Source organism: Lissotriton vulgaris, chromosome 1_1, assembly GCF_964263255.1.
Source record: "Lissotriton vulgaris chromosome 1_1, aLisVul1.2, whole genome shotgun sequence".
Taxonomy (NCBI): Eukaryota; Metazoa; Chordata; class Amphibia; order Caudata; family Salamandridae; genus Lissotriton; species Lissotriton vulgaris.
The window spans coordinates 478,683,788-478,698,873 of NC_141685.1; positions in this window are offsets into that span (position 1 = coordinate 478,683,788).

Consider the following 15,086-nt stretch of genomic DNA (forward strand, 5'->3'; position numbering starts at 1 on the left):
TGATATGATGGTAAAACCAACCCAAGATAGTGATCATAATCCACTTTGTTTGAGTTTTCTTTGGGGTAATAAGACTAAAGCAACAAATACTGCAAGGTTGGTTACTAAAGAAGTTATCCCCGCGAATTGTAACCGGAAAGTAAAATGGAGTAGGGTCAGTTCTGAGGAATGGAAATTAAACAGTATTAAAGACCTGGTAGATGCGGAGATCAGGAAATTAATAGCTAACAGCCTAATAACATCTACCCCAAAAGATTATAATCCAATGGACTCAGTTAAGATCCTAGTCGACAAAATAGGAATCTTTTTCACTATTGAGTTGAAAAAGAGTTTTGGTAAATCCAGAATCCAAAATAGTACCCCATGGTATACTGTTGAATGTAAGGAAAAGCAAAAGGCTATGACAGCTGCCATCAGACATAATGACCCTCCAGCAGTAAGGATGGCTAGAAAAGAGTATACCAGGATCATTAAAGTATCAAAGAGGAACTGGGAAGAGGACCATTGGCAGCAACGTAAAGAAGCTGCCTATGCAAAAGAGTCAACCCAATTTTGGAACTTGATTAATAAAATGGAAAGAAGAGGGGCTGAGGTCATGTCAAATCATATAACAGAACAACAGTGGCATGCCCATTTCTTAAAATTATATTGTGGGACCGCAGACCAAGAAGACCCTATGTGTATCAATAATATTAATAATGTGGAAAAACAAACCCAGCTAGTAAATTTTGCTCCCGGGGAGGTTCAGGAAGCTATAACCAACATAATACCAGGTAAGGCTGCAGGACCGGATGAACTGCCGGGTGATTTATTCCTACATGATCCTAAACTATGGTCGGACCTCATTGCACGCTTAATGAATCTTGTAATGTCAGGATATCCGGTCCCAGATTCCTGGAAAGGTGCTGAGGTTGTTACCATTTATAAAAAAGGTAACAAAGAGGACCCTGCCAACTACAGACCAATTAGTTTAATTGATACAATGCAGAAAATAGTTGGCAGGGTCCTAGTTAATAGAATTGAGACATGGCTCCACAACTGTAATATTCTATCCCATTTCCAGGCGGGTTTTAGGAAAAATGTAGGCACGATGAATCAGGTTTTCCGATTTTGTGCAATATATTGGAAATCTGTGATCATCGCAAAAGGCAGTTTATATCTGGCCTTCATCGATCTAAAAACAGCATTCAATGTAATTCCCGTGCCAAACTCTGGGAAGTCCTGTTGGCTATGGGTTTTCCGTGTTACCTTTTGCAGCTTGTTGTAAGGCTCCATGAAGACACCTATGCTAGAATCCGTTGGGGTAGTCAAGGTCAACTTACAAAGAGGGTGCCAGTCAGCAGAGGGGTTCGTCAGGGCTGTGTTATGGCTCCGACATTGTTCTCCCTCTTTATTAATGGGGTGGTAGACCATTTGAGGGAGGACTCTGCGGATGCCCCAGTCCTGACAGGGGAGAAAACACCGACCCTCCTCTTTGCTGACGACACCCTCCTGATGTCCAAAACCCCATTGGGTTTACAGAAACCTCTTGATCGGTTTAGTGTGTTCTGTGATGAGCGAGGGCTAACAATTAATACCCTTAAAACAAAGCTGATGGTGTTAGTTAAAAGAAAGGTTAGGAAACCAAATATTACCCTGAATGGGTCTGTATTGGAAATAGTTGAAGAATTTAATTATTTGGGAGTCAGACTATGTAATAATATGAAATGGGACCCTCATTTAGCAAAAATGCTCCTGAACCTCAAAAGGGTTTCCGGAGCAATATTGAGGAATCAGCGTTTATCAATTAGTAGACCGATAGGCCCAGTCCTCACAGTTTATGAAGGGAAGGCACTGGCTGCAGCAGTCTATGGCTTTGAACTGTGGGGAGGAGAAAATACAATGGACCTGGTAAAAGCTGAGAATAAGTTTGTAAGAGACTTAATCTCACTCCCTAGTTTAACTCCCCTTAGACCCTTGTACGCCGATTTGGGTAAGAGATCAATTGGGGATATAGTACGCCTTCGCCCCTTGCTGTTTTGGGTGCGCCTAAGAAGAACACCCGATCTGGCCAAATACGCCTTGGTGTTAGACGAACTAATTACTCTGAACGTCTCCATTAAAATAAAATGGCTTAACAAACTGAAACAGTTGGCGATGAATCTAGGAATGAAAGAATTCTGGGCCTCACAATTATCACCTCATAAACAAATTGTCAAAAAAATCTATTGGGAGTGGGTAGAGGCCGAGGAATTAAAAAGTACAAAGCACAGTTCATTGACCAACCAATTTTTGGAGTTTAAATCAACCAGGAAATTAGAGCCGCTTTTGGATTACATCCAAGTTCCTAGAGACAGATCACTCTTTCTCCAAATGAGATATGGAATCCTACCATTGAAAAAGTTTGTAGCAGGATGGAAAGGTGCAAGAAATTATGATGTTAACTGCCCACGCTGTTCATGTAACATGGAGACCTTACCACATTTTTATTTTGCTTGCATGGCCTACAAGTTACCACGAGCTAGGTGGTTAAAACCTGTGTGTAGAGAGATGGGTGTTAGAGATTTCAGGATCGCATTACGTGTTATTCTAACCGACACATCCTCTACGTTTATAGTTTGTGGAATTGCCAAGTATATTTCGCCTGGTTTATAAGATCTAGGTTGCTGGACTCCAAAAAGTAAAATTTTAATCTTTTTTCAAATGATTTCTTCTGCTGAAAATGTATTCTAGACCCTTTTAACCATCCACATGTAAAAAGTGTCTTTTTATTAACTGATTTTAGATAATTTGTAATATATGTGTGATACTTTTTTATTGTATAATTAATGTACGATTTTGCACTTTTATGATATATGAAATATCGAATAAAGTATTACAACAATCTCAAAATCCTTCATGAGTCAGGATTAGGGGGATGGTGAGACTCACCTCAATAGTGGATGGTGGTGAGTATAATATGATGATCAACTCACGGTACACCTGTTAATTTAGTAGGTAAGATTCAAGTTGTGGTCTGTGGGGGGGAGAATATATATTAATTATATCCATCCTGGGTTACCACTAGTATTCTATAGAAGTGGCTCCTCATGTGTCCGTCTGCTCACCTGTACAATTATTTCTTTGAATCCTTCGGTACACAGGTGTTCATATTCCTTACTGCCACGTCAACGCTCGAGATTGAGGTAGCTACGGCTTTGCAGAGGGACCTGTTTGAACCTGCTGAGCGAGCTTGAGGATGCTTCGCCGACAGGGACACGGAGAACGGTTGCCAAGCAACCAGACCATTGACACTGAATCACATCATGTGATGCTTCAAGGTGATCAGTGTTAGCAGTGGCAGTGCGCCAACCACAAAACCATCTATTTACAAAGGTGTATGGAATCCAACCTCCGTAATAATAAGGTTTTACATAAGATACATTCACAATACGTAATCGTCTTGTGTAAAGTTCAGAACTTAATTACGGCCTGGGACATAGTTAACAAGGTGCCGGGACAGGTCAAGGTATGCAATGCTTCAGGAAGATCAGTGTGCTCGGCGGCAGTGCACCAACCTCAAAACCACCTATTTACAACATTGTATGGAATCCAATGTCCGTAATGATAGAATTTTACATAAGATACGTAATCGTCTTGTGAAAAGTTCAGAACTTAATTACTGCCTGGGTCAGAGTTAAAATTCTAGCATGTAAATGACAAATGATTTTGGGTTCCTCCCTAACCTAGGGAGAGATCCAAGCAGATGCATTGAACACAAAGAACACATCATGCTGAACGATTCAGTGGTGGTCCCATCCTCCTAGTACCACCTCAAGCACTGTTAAGGGCAAAAATACGATCCCAACCAAAGGGCCTGCAAAGCATTATGAGACAAGATTGTAGAGTGCAGATAGAAATTGACATAACATGGGGAAAACATATTTTGGGACCCCCTTTATCCTAGACCCTGCTTGGCGAAGCAGCCTGGAACTTTCAACACAGCAGCTGAACCAAAAAAAGGGGAGGGTTTTTGAAAATGTTGTGGAGATTCATCAAGCTGTGCCAATGGTATTGGCAAAACAATAAACTATTTTCCTAGGTCCTAACTATAACTGCCTACAGTCTATATATAGTTTTAGCAACATTAAAAAGTATTGACTAATGTTAGACCTAAAAACACAAAACATGTATAATTCAGTGCAGTAAGTAAAAAGGCATTTCAATGTTATTCCTCATTGATGTCTACAAAACTCAGACTATGGCCCTCATTATGAGTATCACAGCATTTGGTGTTGGGATACTGGAGGGACGAAATATCTGATTCAATATTACTGCATTTATTTCCAGACAGTATTACTCGATTTTGGGAAAACACACTGACCTTTTTTCCCTCTTCTCTAAGCAAGCAGGAAGTGTCAGAAGGTGGGCTGGTTGGGGATGGCAAATTTGGATTTTGGTGGCAGAGATGCAGAGCAGGCTTGTGCCTACACAGGGGCAGCATTGCCTGCCCCCTCCCATGTGCTACAGGGGTCCGGTGGGATCAGGACTCTGATAATGCATAGAGACTCTGCATATGTACCTACAGCCCAAAATATTAGCTCTGGACTTTGAAGATACAATAATACAAGGAGAGATTTAGAATTGTGTGATGCTTAATTCCACCTGGAATTATTGTTCTTAGTGAAATGCCGCAATTTATAACAAGAGCCTAGGATGTGCTTGCTGAATTTTTTATTGCCCCACTCAATGTAATCAGGTGATAAATACACTTTCCTATTCAGTACTCAAAATGAGGGCCTAAATTGGGTAACAGTTATAGCCCAGATAATAGCAGAAGTGCGATTAAAGCTCCACATTTTTAAGAAACAAGTTAGTATTATTATTGTTTAAAGCTATTTAGTAAACCATGACCTAAGGCCTGATAGGGATTTGCCTTTTGACTAGTTTCAGATGCTGAATATGTGTATAAACTGGCCTACTGACTAATGCACTGTTTTGTAATTCCTACTAATCCGTAGGTTCTGCGAATTGTTTGGACAACATAAGCTAAGGTATTGTTGTCAAGACTGACTCCGGACACCCCTGCAGGATATGTTGGCCTATAGACCAGCTAGTTCACAGTGCGACCGTAAGCCCCCCTAACCTACCAGGGAGCTAATGGTTTCTATCAACCACTGAATTGACAACCCTCACACCTCATGGATCGTGGAAACAGTACAGAACATTTTTCTCAGTCACTTGTTGTCAGAGAAATACACAGAGAATACACAGTAGGACGTTTTAAATAATATTTATTGAACCAATGTTATTCTTGTATAAAAGAAGTGTGCTGCAATGATTAGTAGACAGAAGCAGATAAACATGATTACAAGACCCAAAAGCGTAAATAGTAGATAAAGTTCTACCATGTTGCTGAAACAATGTATACATGCAGACATATAAAACAAGACAGTAAAATAGCAGACTCCTACTATGCAGACCCTACTCTAAGGGTACCTTGAGTGTGTGTAGGTGTAGAGCCAAGAGTCCCCCATATGACAACCAAAACCCATTATCTGATGGGATAGAGTGAAGGATCCTGTCTTGGTCATGAACAGGACACCCCTCATGAAATGTCAGACTGCTGCATAGTGATTTCTCAGCATGCAATGACCCTTGTTGACAGCGGAAGTACCTCCTTTGTTAATCTATTGGGATGCATATCTTTTACAATAGAAAGCAGTCTTGCCATGTGTGCATACATTAGTGATGTTATTGATATATAGATAGCCCTGTCACCCTGTGGATGAAGATAGTGATGACATTTGCACACCGTGCAAAATGAGACCTTGTACATGATGTTCAGGGCATTGTGATAATGTTGTGCGAAGCTAGATGTAAAAACAAGTTTAGTTTCAGAAAAACAAATACAACATTGTTGTGAGCACAAATGAGTGCAAAAGATCGCAGCTGGAAAAGTTATTTGTCAGGACGATGTAAGAAATAAGCTGCTTCCTACATTGGCCTAACTCAGGAATATAACAGCACTACAGCTTAGCTAAATACACATTGCAACTCACATGTTGGCTAGACGGACAACACAATAACAACAAATAAATAACGGAGATGAGCACTAGTGATAGAATCCATCACCTTTCCAATACCATTTCTCACTATCGCTTAACATATGTGCGAGGATATTGGTTGGTTGTGGAGCATCACTGTGCAATAAATAACCTTATCAACCCCTTTTGTATCAGTAGATTTTGTTTGTCTAAACCTTATCTCAACTCTGGGTAGCTGTGTAGTAGTTTAAAGTATTTAAACAGCATCAAAACATGTGCGGACGAAAAACACAAGACTCAAGAAATGTGAAACCAATTAATAAAAATAGACTGTATTTATAAAAATGTTTTACATCAATGCGAAAAAGATCCATCAGAGGGTTCAGAGATACAGCATTTACAAGGTATAGCGTTTTACCTAACCACAAAGAAGCATTGGCACATTCAATTTTAAGAAAAACTTGGGTATCTATGTTGTTACTTTAAGTTACTTTAGGCAACCATCCCTGGCAGGAAGCCAGTCAGGGGGACCAGCAAAGCCTTCATAAACAGTTATCTTTCCCAAAAAATGGCCTTCAGGTAGTTCCATGCACTTTATTTCCTTCCCATAGACTCCTTTGGAAGTGGTCCTGATGCCAGGGTTACAGGGGACTGAAGATGTTTAAGGATGCTGTGGATGTGATGCGATCAACAGGGGTCTTCCAGCAGCCAATTCTTGTTCCACAACTTGGAGAGGCAGTCCTAGCCACAGGGGTCGACGTTCCCCATAGTCCTCTCAATCCTGGCAGAAGTCCATTCCCCACTAGACTACAAGTCGTCGGGTATCGTGGTCTCGCTCAAGTTCTTCCTTGGGCATAAACTCCCCTTCAGGGTGACCAAGCTGTGCTCTGATGACTCTCTGAAAAGTTGACAACACAAGTAAGAAGAGGTAGTTTATTATGTCTCACAACCTCCGAGTCCCGGCAGCAACTGCCCGACACAGAACCCGGTTACACACACTCCAGAATAGAACGGAGCTATCTCCAGCACGAGGGCATGGTAAACTAAGCACGAGCTAGAGACAGATCCCAACACACACCCCTTCCATCATAACAAGTAATAAAATAAAAAACAAAAGAAAAGAAAAAACATCATGTGATGAACAAACTATAAGGAAAACAAGTTGAAGCATGCAAATAACGACAATGAAATCAGCAATACAAGAATTTTCCACATTTTGTAATCTTGAAATTTGGCAGGAACAGATCTCACCCTGGAAGAGGTTTCCCTTGGGGGAATATGACCAGACCGTGTGACTTTTCTCCCATGGACATCAGTAAGGCATGCACTAAGAGGAGAATGAATCCCAAACCTCTTGTTGACACATTCAATCATAGGACCAGGTACAATGGAAATAGCACTCTTGTTCCAAATTCTACCATTGTCCAACACAACTACATGGTCTCTTACACTTGTCACTCTCTTAGGTGAAGAAAATCGAGATTCACCCTTGCAGAGAAAACCAGGTTTCTTTATCCTCACCCAATCCCCCTCCTTAACTTTGATTAGAGAGAAAGCAGGAGGTCTAGTGTCATATTTAGCTTGGACAGCAGCTCTGAAATCTGCTACAAGAGATAAACTTTCAGCACACTCAACTCTTCTGGACATCCATTCTTTGTTTAGTTTAGACCCAGCAACTTTTCCCCGCAACAGAGTAAATGAAGCAACACCTATAGAAACATGAGGAGTGGCCGCAACATATCACTAACAGCATGGCGCCAATGCAACACATTCACGAGTGCAAGTTGTAAGTGTTCCTTAACAACACGATTGAAACGCTCAACCAAACCGTTGCTGCGGGGATGATAAAGCGACGTAAAAATATGTTTAACTCCAGCCTCCTTGAGAAACTTGTTCATTTCAGATGAAACCAACTGTGTCCCTTTATCGGACACAATTTCTTCCGGTAAACCTTCCCTAAGGAAAACATCTTGCAAAAAGCTTATGACAGCAGAAGAATTAATGGTGTCAACACATCTGACTTCTGGCCACTTAGACATATAATCAATCAAAACAAGGGAGAGGTACCAATAAGGCCAAATGGACCAGCAATGGCTAATGCTAATCTGGACCAGGAAGTGTTCTTCACAACAACCGGTTGTACAGGAGAGGAACTAGTATCCCACCCTCGTCGCTAGTGAAAAGACGACAACACAAGTAAGGAGAGGTAGTTTATTATGTCTCACAACCTCTGAGTCCCGGCAGCAACTGCCCGACACAGAACCCGATTACACACACTCAAGAATAGAATGGAGCTATCTCTAGCACGAGCGCATGGTCAACTAAGCGCGAGCTAGAGACAGATCCCAACACTCTCCTAGGCTCAGGGGAAACTTTGAGCATCCATTCCTGGTCTTTGGAGCTGCACGGCAATGAGGAGTGGTGATGTGAAAATCTCAACTAGTCACAGCAGATTTCTTCAGCTGTTGTGGCCCTGTGGGGTTAACAGGAGGTCAGTCAACTGACCATTGGAGTCTCTTCCTTCAGCTGTGCTCGAGGGTGACTTCTCATGCACAGTCCCTTTTCCTTTGCTAGTCACCCGGTTCAGCAGGCGCAGACAACAATGGTGCATCCTCTCTTCACTGAGTCCTTGGTGCAGCAGGGCAGTTCTTCTTCTGTCCTCTTCTTTGGCCAATGGGAACTGAGATCTAGGTGCCAGGAGTGCCCTTTTTATGCCCAAAAAATAACCCTCACAGTAGATTGCGATCAGTATTAAATGGGTCTTTATGTTTCCTCCCTCCTAATTATTACTTCCTGTGAAGTGTGGCATCTGACTATCCCTAATTCTGCATTCTGTTCACTTCCAGCATGGCAGAACCCCTCGCTTCATGTGTAGAGTTCCCTAACCCAACCCAGAAGTCTGACTACCAAGCGGGCTGCACGCCCCTGAAAAACCAGTTGGGCAACATGTTTCCACTCAACTTCTTGAATGACAGCCTGACCGAGAAGCCACTAGCCCAAGTGTTCTACCTGACAGAGTAGCCCATCTCCCAAGGTTTCACCATTTGCCATTTAAAGGTGTCTTCAGCTTTGAAGCCCGCCTTTTGGACCAACACCTGAATCGCTTCCTGCCAGGGAGGTTAACACCACTCTCCCATGCAGATTTGTTTACTCTCTTTTCCTAGGAGTCATTTGTACATCTTCCCAGGAGGGTAGAAAGCTGTCTCAAGGACAGACCCTGTGTGCAACCATGGTTTAGCACAGGAGATTTAGGTAAACAAAGTGGCATCTTTGTAAAACTGGCTCACTTCAATAAATTACTTTAATCCATTCAGGCTTGATGCAGCAAGTTGTTTGATACTTTACAGTATCAACTTTAATAGTCCCAGTTAAAAGTTAAAAGGGCTGATGTAGCAGTCTGCAATTCTGCACACGCCAATGGGACTACTAGCTGTTTCCACAGTACAATTGACAATAGTGGGGGGTTTCTGTTGGAACATGTACAGATACATGGTCCACTTCTTGAAACACAGCATCCTGCCTTAGGGCTCGCTGGTTTACCTTATGGATGACTTACATATATTAAAAGAGGAGATCTTGGTTTTGCTATTACTTTAAAGGGCAAAGCTGAGTTAGCAGTTTAAAACTGCACTTCCAGTCTGCAGTGGCAGACAAGGAGCTATTTTTTATCTCAAAGACACCTGGGTAGCATAACCAGTGCTGAAGACCCTGCGGTGGCCCTCTCCCTAACAGGCTCTGGGTATCCTGGGTACAATATACTAACGACTTGCATGTAAGTTAGGTTATGCCAATTGGGCATAAGCCAATCAAACATACCAACTTTAGGGTTAGGGCACAGGCAGGCAGTGATGTCTGATTAAATGGCATCAGTGCACTCTCAAAGTAAAAAAAACCAGCAGCACAACTCCAAAACATTGCGGGTGACCATGCAAAAAGAGAACTTTCCTCACAATAGATAGATAACTGTTTCATTGTATAGAAATGTATAGCAGTGAATGCAACTACCGCCGTCATTTCCTGCATGTATAGGGATATGTTTTTTCCCATTAAAAAGCCAAAGCTGTAGGACCTCAAGCCATTACTGAACGCCCCTATTGAGCCAAAAGTAAATGCAGGTAATCTATAATAACTCCACAGGCATCCACATCTTTACCAAGCTGCGGAAGGCCAAGTTGTTGTCAAGGACTTTCTTGAGCCACATGCATGTGCTTTAATTGAGCCAGATGGAATACTCAAGCTACTTACAGTGACCAGAAGCTGTAGCTCAGAGGCGATGTCTTCAGCAGTCGGAGTCAATGGCACCTGTAAGGCAAGGGTTATTATTATTAATGTTATTAATTTTAACAGGGGTTTCCGGCGCAGACATATCCGTAGTGGTGCAGGGTCATCTCAAAAATAGCACGCGGCGAGATGCCGCCAGCAGGATGCTCAAGCCCCAAGGCGCCTGCAGCAGTGAGTGATGCTTGCTGAAAGGGCTTAGGACATGACGGTTAAATAGCATTTCCTGGTCCCACTGGCCTTTCAGCCGAATGGCCACTTGCATAAGCAGGTGAAATAGGTATTTCTGTGCAGTTTTACATATCAATAGGTACAATGTTACTAGAAAGTATTCCAGGGACAAGGCCGGTCTTTTACTCTGGTGCAGCACAATTAAATCTTGGGATAAACAAATCGAACCAGGTCTAATTCATAGATTAAGCAACTAGGGTCACAGCTGCTTAGCATGTAGTGTGGGACGACCCCCATGTGGGGGCAGATGGGAATAAATTGCCTTGCAGATGTGTGTCACAAGACGGAACAGTGGGCATGATTTGCTTATCATATAGTGTTGCTGGGACCTTCATGGCCGCTTTATCTCAGGCAACTGTAGCAAAGAGTGCTGCTTGCCCTCAGTGCAGTTGATAGGAGGGTTACATTACTATTTACAGGTCACACTGGGCTTGCTGTCAGCGGGCCACTTGTGTGAGCAGGTTAACTGGTATTGATAAAAGGGCATAGGATGCGTGATGGCATAAAACACAATGTTTGTAGACATTAAATCAGGGACCAGCAATTCACACACGGGTGTAAAAAACATCTAGGTAAAGATGTCAGATGTCATCCACAGTTGCAGCCATTTAAAACGATGAGGACTTGCATGGAAACACATTCCATTTTCACTGTGTCATATTCAATACTTACCCACACAGGCCAGTAGTCAATTATACAAGTGCTGGAATAAATAAGTGACAGATGTCAACACTGCCCAAATTTTCCTAAACTGGATCACAACATCACCATCTTCTCCTCTCCCAAGGCCACTGGCATTATGTGCAGAAGCAGCAATTTCACAGAACTATGGGCCCGCATCATTAACCATTCAAATACCTCTTCCGGTCTGACCAACACTAAGACAACCATTCCCTGACTCCAAGTCTTGGTCTGTCGGATATAGTAGAGCCTTTAACATGTTCAATCTAAGGTGGATACATATGGTCACGTTACTGGCCATGTAAGGTTTGTGTCTGAGCTTGAGAGCCTGGCATCGGGTCAGCTGGTTTCTACTTTAAGGGTCTCGATGTGAACAGTGCTGTCTTCCTCAATGTGCATAAACCCTTCGAAAGATGAACAGGGTTGATATGCAATTTGGAGAGCCATTTCAAGGGTGTCAGTAGCTCACATATAACCCATTTGAGACCTGTGATGTAGAATACTGTGCACTTGACACAAAGTGAAGACCAGGAGGAAGCAAACATAGATGCGAAGGAAGTTTCGAACACCCGGAACAGTACCTTGTTGGTGAATAACTGAAGGCAGGTTGCCTTGTCATGAGTTAGGAGGGATGTAAATAATAACGATCAAAACTACAATATGTAAGTTAATAAAAAGGCCATAAAACACAGGGACACAAATAAAGTACAACCAGTGAATAACTTGTCTTGGGTGAATTTGATGGAGGGGACTGCTAAAACAGCTGGGGTCTAACATGGTAAGATGCAGATTTATGTGCAGACACATACGTTTACCGGCTGTGGGATGCACCACACACTCCTAGGTAACAGGATCCTTAAATTAGGGGTTGGGAAAGTCCAAGCTACACAAAGATGCCTTTAGAATCTGTGTTACTTGGCACGTTTGCTGAACTTCAAAGACAGAGGGCGAACAGGAGGCTATGTCTTCCTACAGAATGTGCTTCAATTTTATATTATTCTAACACTGGGATGGGTGCTCAGAACTCCTTCCATTTTGCAGTCAGAGAAAAGAATATGTAAAGTAATAGCTGTGAATGTCTAGTGTACACTCAGCTATCATAATAGCAGAAATGAAGCACATTTCTTGTAATTTTGAAGTGGGATGGAAGCTATCATGTGAATACGGTTAAAGCTAATCAAAGCACTTTAGATGGAGACGCACTAAAGACAAATATCCACTGATACCGGATTTGACACATTATTAATTTGTTCACTATTGTTTTATCAATAAAACTGTCTTTGCAAATTCAGTGGCCATATCAATAGAAGATGTGCTCTCTGTAAATGAGAGTGCGTGTAACAGGCTTCTTTAGTTAAGCTAAAAATCTCCCGCCCCAAAGCCATTAAAGCTAGGGGGTTACGTGTGTTAGTCATTCTAAAAACTGACAATGGTTTCAAAGGTTTTGAGAAATACTGGTTTAGAGCACAAATGCTGACAATTATTAGAAAACATTTGGTATTTCCATTATTTAAGAAAGTGCTGGTAAATTTGTACATGTGTTTTACTCCACGTTCTCACCATCCAAAACCCTTGACATTTCTTGCCTGTACTCTGGCATACCCTTAGCAGACATCAGCACGGTGACACAGTATCTAAAGATCGCAGTCAACTGACAGGTTTGCAGGCAATAAGGACATGAAATGAAGCAGAATACTAGGAGGACCTCGGGCCTCACCCCCTGTTTTAGATCCACCCTTGTCTTGGTGTAGGTGGGAGAGGAACACCTGGTATCCTTGAAAGGACATGGCACAGCTTAAATCCTCTGACTCATGTGATCTGATTGCTATGATTTGGAGTGCCATGTCTATGGTGCTAGCTCGAGCAAGGGTATTATCTGTCAAAAGACACTAATCTGTCCCCATCCATTGACCCTCTACAGTGGGGCCATGTTTCACTTGTTGGTGCCTAATATTGTTATCAGTTGGACCCTGAACTTTGGGCTATGTCAAGTAGGGGGGTAAACAAGGGCATAGCCAATCCTCAAATGTAAGGGCACAAATATATCACACAGAAATGCAGTTAACGAAGAGAGCAGTAGTTTCAAATCGGTCCCGGGAGGCCCGCTGTGGAAGCTGACAAATGGCGGTAGCAGCTAAAGATAACTGAATTGGGTGACTGCAAAGCAAAAACGTATTAACACATATACTTATGACACAATGAAGCATTCTCCCTCACGCGGACAGCATGACTGGGTCACCCCTCATGAATCGGTGTAGTTTGGTCACAAACCGGCAGCAACGACTAGCAGGTGGTCCGGCCCCAACTCTCATTACAGCAATTCACTTTTGGGGCTAGTCCTTACTTCCCTGGGGTGCTGTACACTAATCAAGGCCATGAAGTCTACCATGGGTGACATCTGCAGATTCATGGGGCACTGTGAGCTAGGGCATGTCCAAGATAATCCCTTGCAGGGTATGGCAGGGAACCACACCTGGGGATGCCACTGAACATTCCAGCAGGAAGGTAAATAGTGTCATGCACAACTTCACTGAGCACTGGGCTCTGGTTTCATAAGGTAGGGCCTAGTAAATGAAAGTACCTTTGGGTATTTTGATAAGGATGGGGTACACCTGTCAAAGGCTGAAATGGACTTGGTTCCACAGTGGAGAAGTGTGGTTCAATGGTTAGAGCGGGAGACCCTGATGCAGAGGTCAGGCCCGGGACCAGGGTTCAATTCCCCGCCTCGGCGGGTCTTGGGCTCAAAATTCCACGGACCTGATAATTCTCGCCTCAGTGCCTATTCCAATCATGGAGTCCCACTCTGCACTTCTAGGCAATAGCTTGCTTAATCTCCACAACGCTAAGGATGCCTGGTCTCCACCTTGGGAAAGCCAGGATGGGTTCCACAGCGGTATTCGTACAAGCGCCTTGAGACCCTTGCAGGTGAGTAGTGCGCTATACAAGTATCAATTTACAAGTAACAACAGTGATTATTGGTTGCATGTAATTAAGGCGCCTGCCTTGGTTGGGGAATTCTGGATGCGACAGTGGCCACATCCAGGACGTTGGCGGAGTTACAGGGTGATCCGGAGGCTAATTGGTACATAGGCGTACAATCTCAAGGAGCACAGCAGGGGTGCTTTACGACAAACCCCAGAAGTCTTTACAGCATGACCCCGAATGGAAACGTGAGTGCCCCTCTAGTCCCTCTGGCGGTTGTAAGGCTGAGCAACCGGTGGCTTGCCTTGCAACGGTCCACCCCTAAAAAGGTCTGATTAAAATCATGGACTGGTGGTCCATAGTATTTAAGGGAGAAAATCCCCAGAGTAAATGGTAGCACCGAGTTGGTTGACCACGGTGCCGGCTGCCTCATCAGGTGGTAGACTTTATACACAAGAGGGGTTTTGTCCTACGGGACCAGGCAGGACACTATAATTCGATAAACAAACAGACGCCTTGTCTCGAAATTAAATCAAGCTGCTCTTTATTTAAAGCAGACTGTGGGCTTCGATTAATTAATTCAGAAGCACCTGTTTTTTTCATATACTCGCTTTCTTATTTTTAGAAAATTCATCTTTTTTTTATAAACATGTCTGAGATTTGACACGTGCAAGCACAATTTTCAAAAATATAATCATAAACAATAAAACATGAACAATTCATACATAACCAAATCAACAATAAATCATTCAATTAAATGCATTTGGTCAATGAACATTACATTGGTACACCAGAAATTTTTTCACACTACAGTCCTGTCTTTTAGTTTCCTTTCGTGTTTCAGGACTATTCTCACTATGGGCCTTTGTTATTCTGGTTCTAGTGTGTCCAATAAAAATAGACACTGCTTAGTTTGTTGCCCTTAGTGAGTTTAGGGTATGGGTCTCATGGGAAAAGCCGACGCGTTTC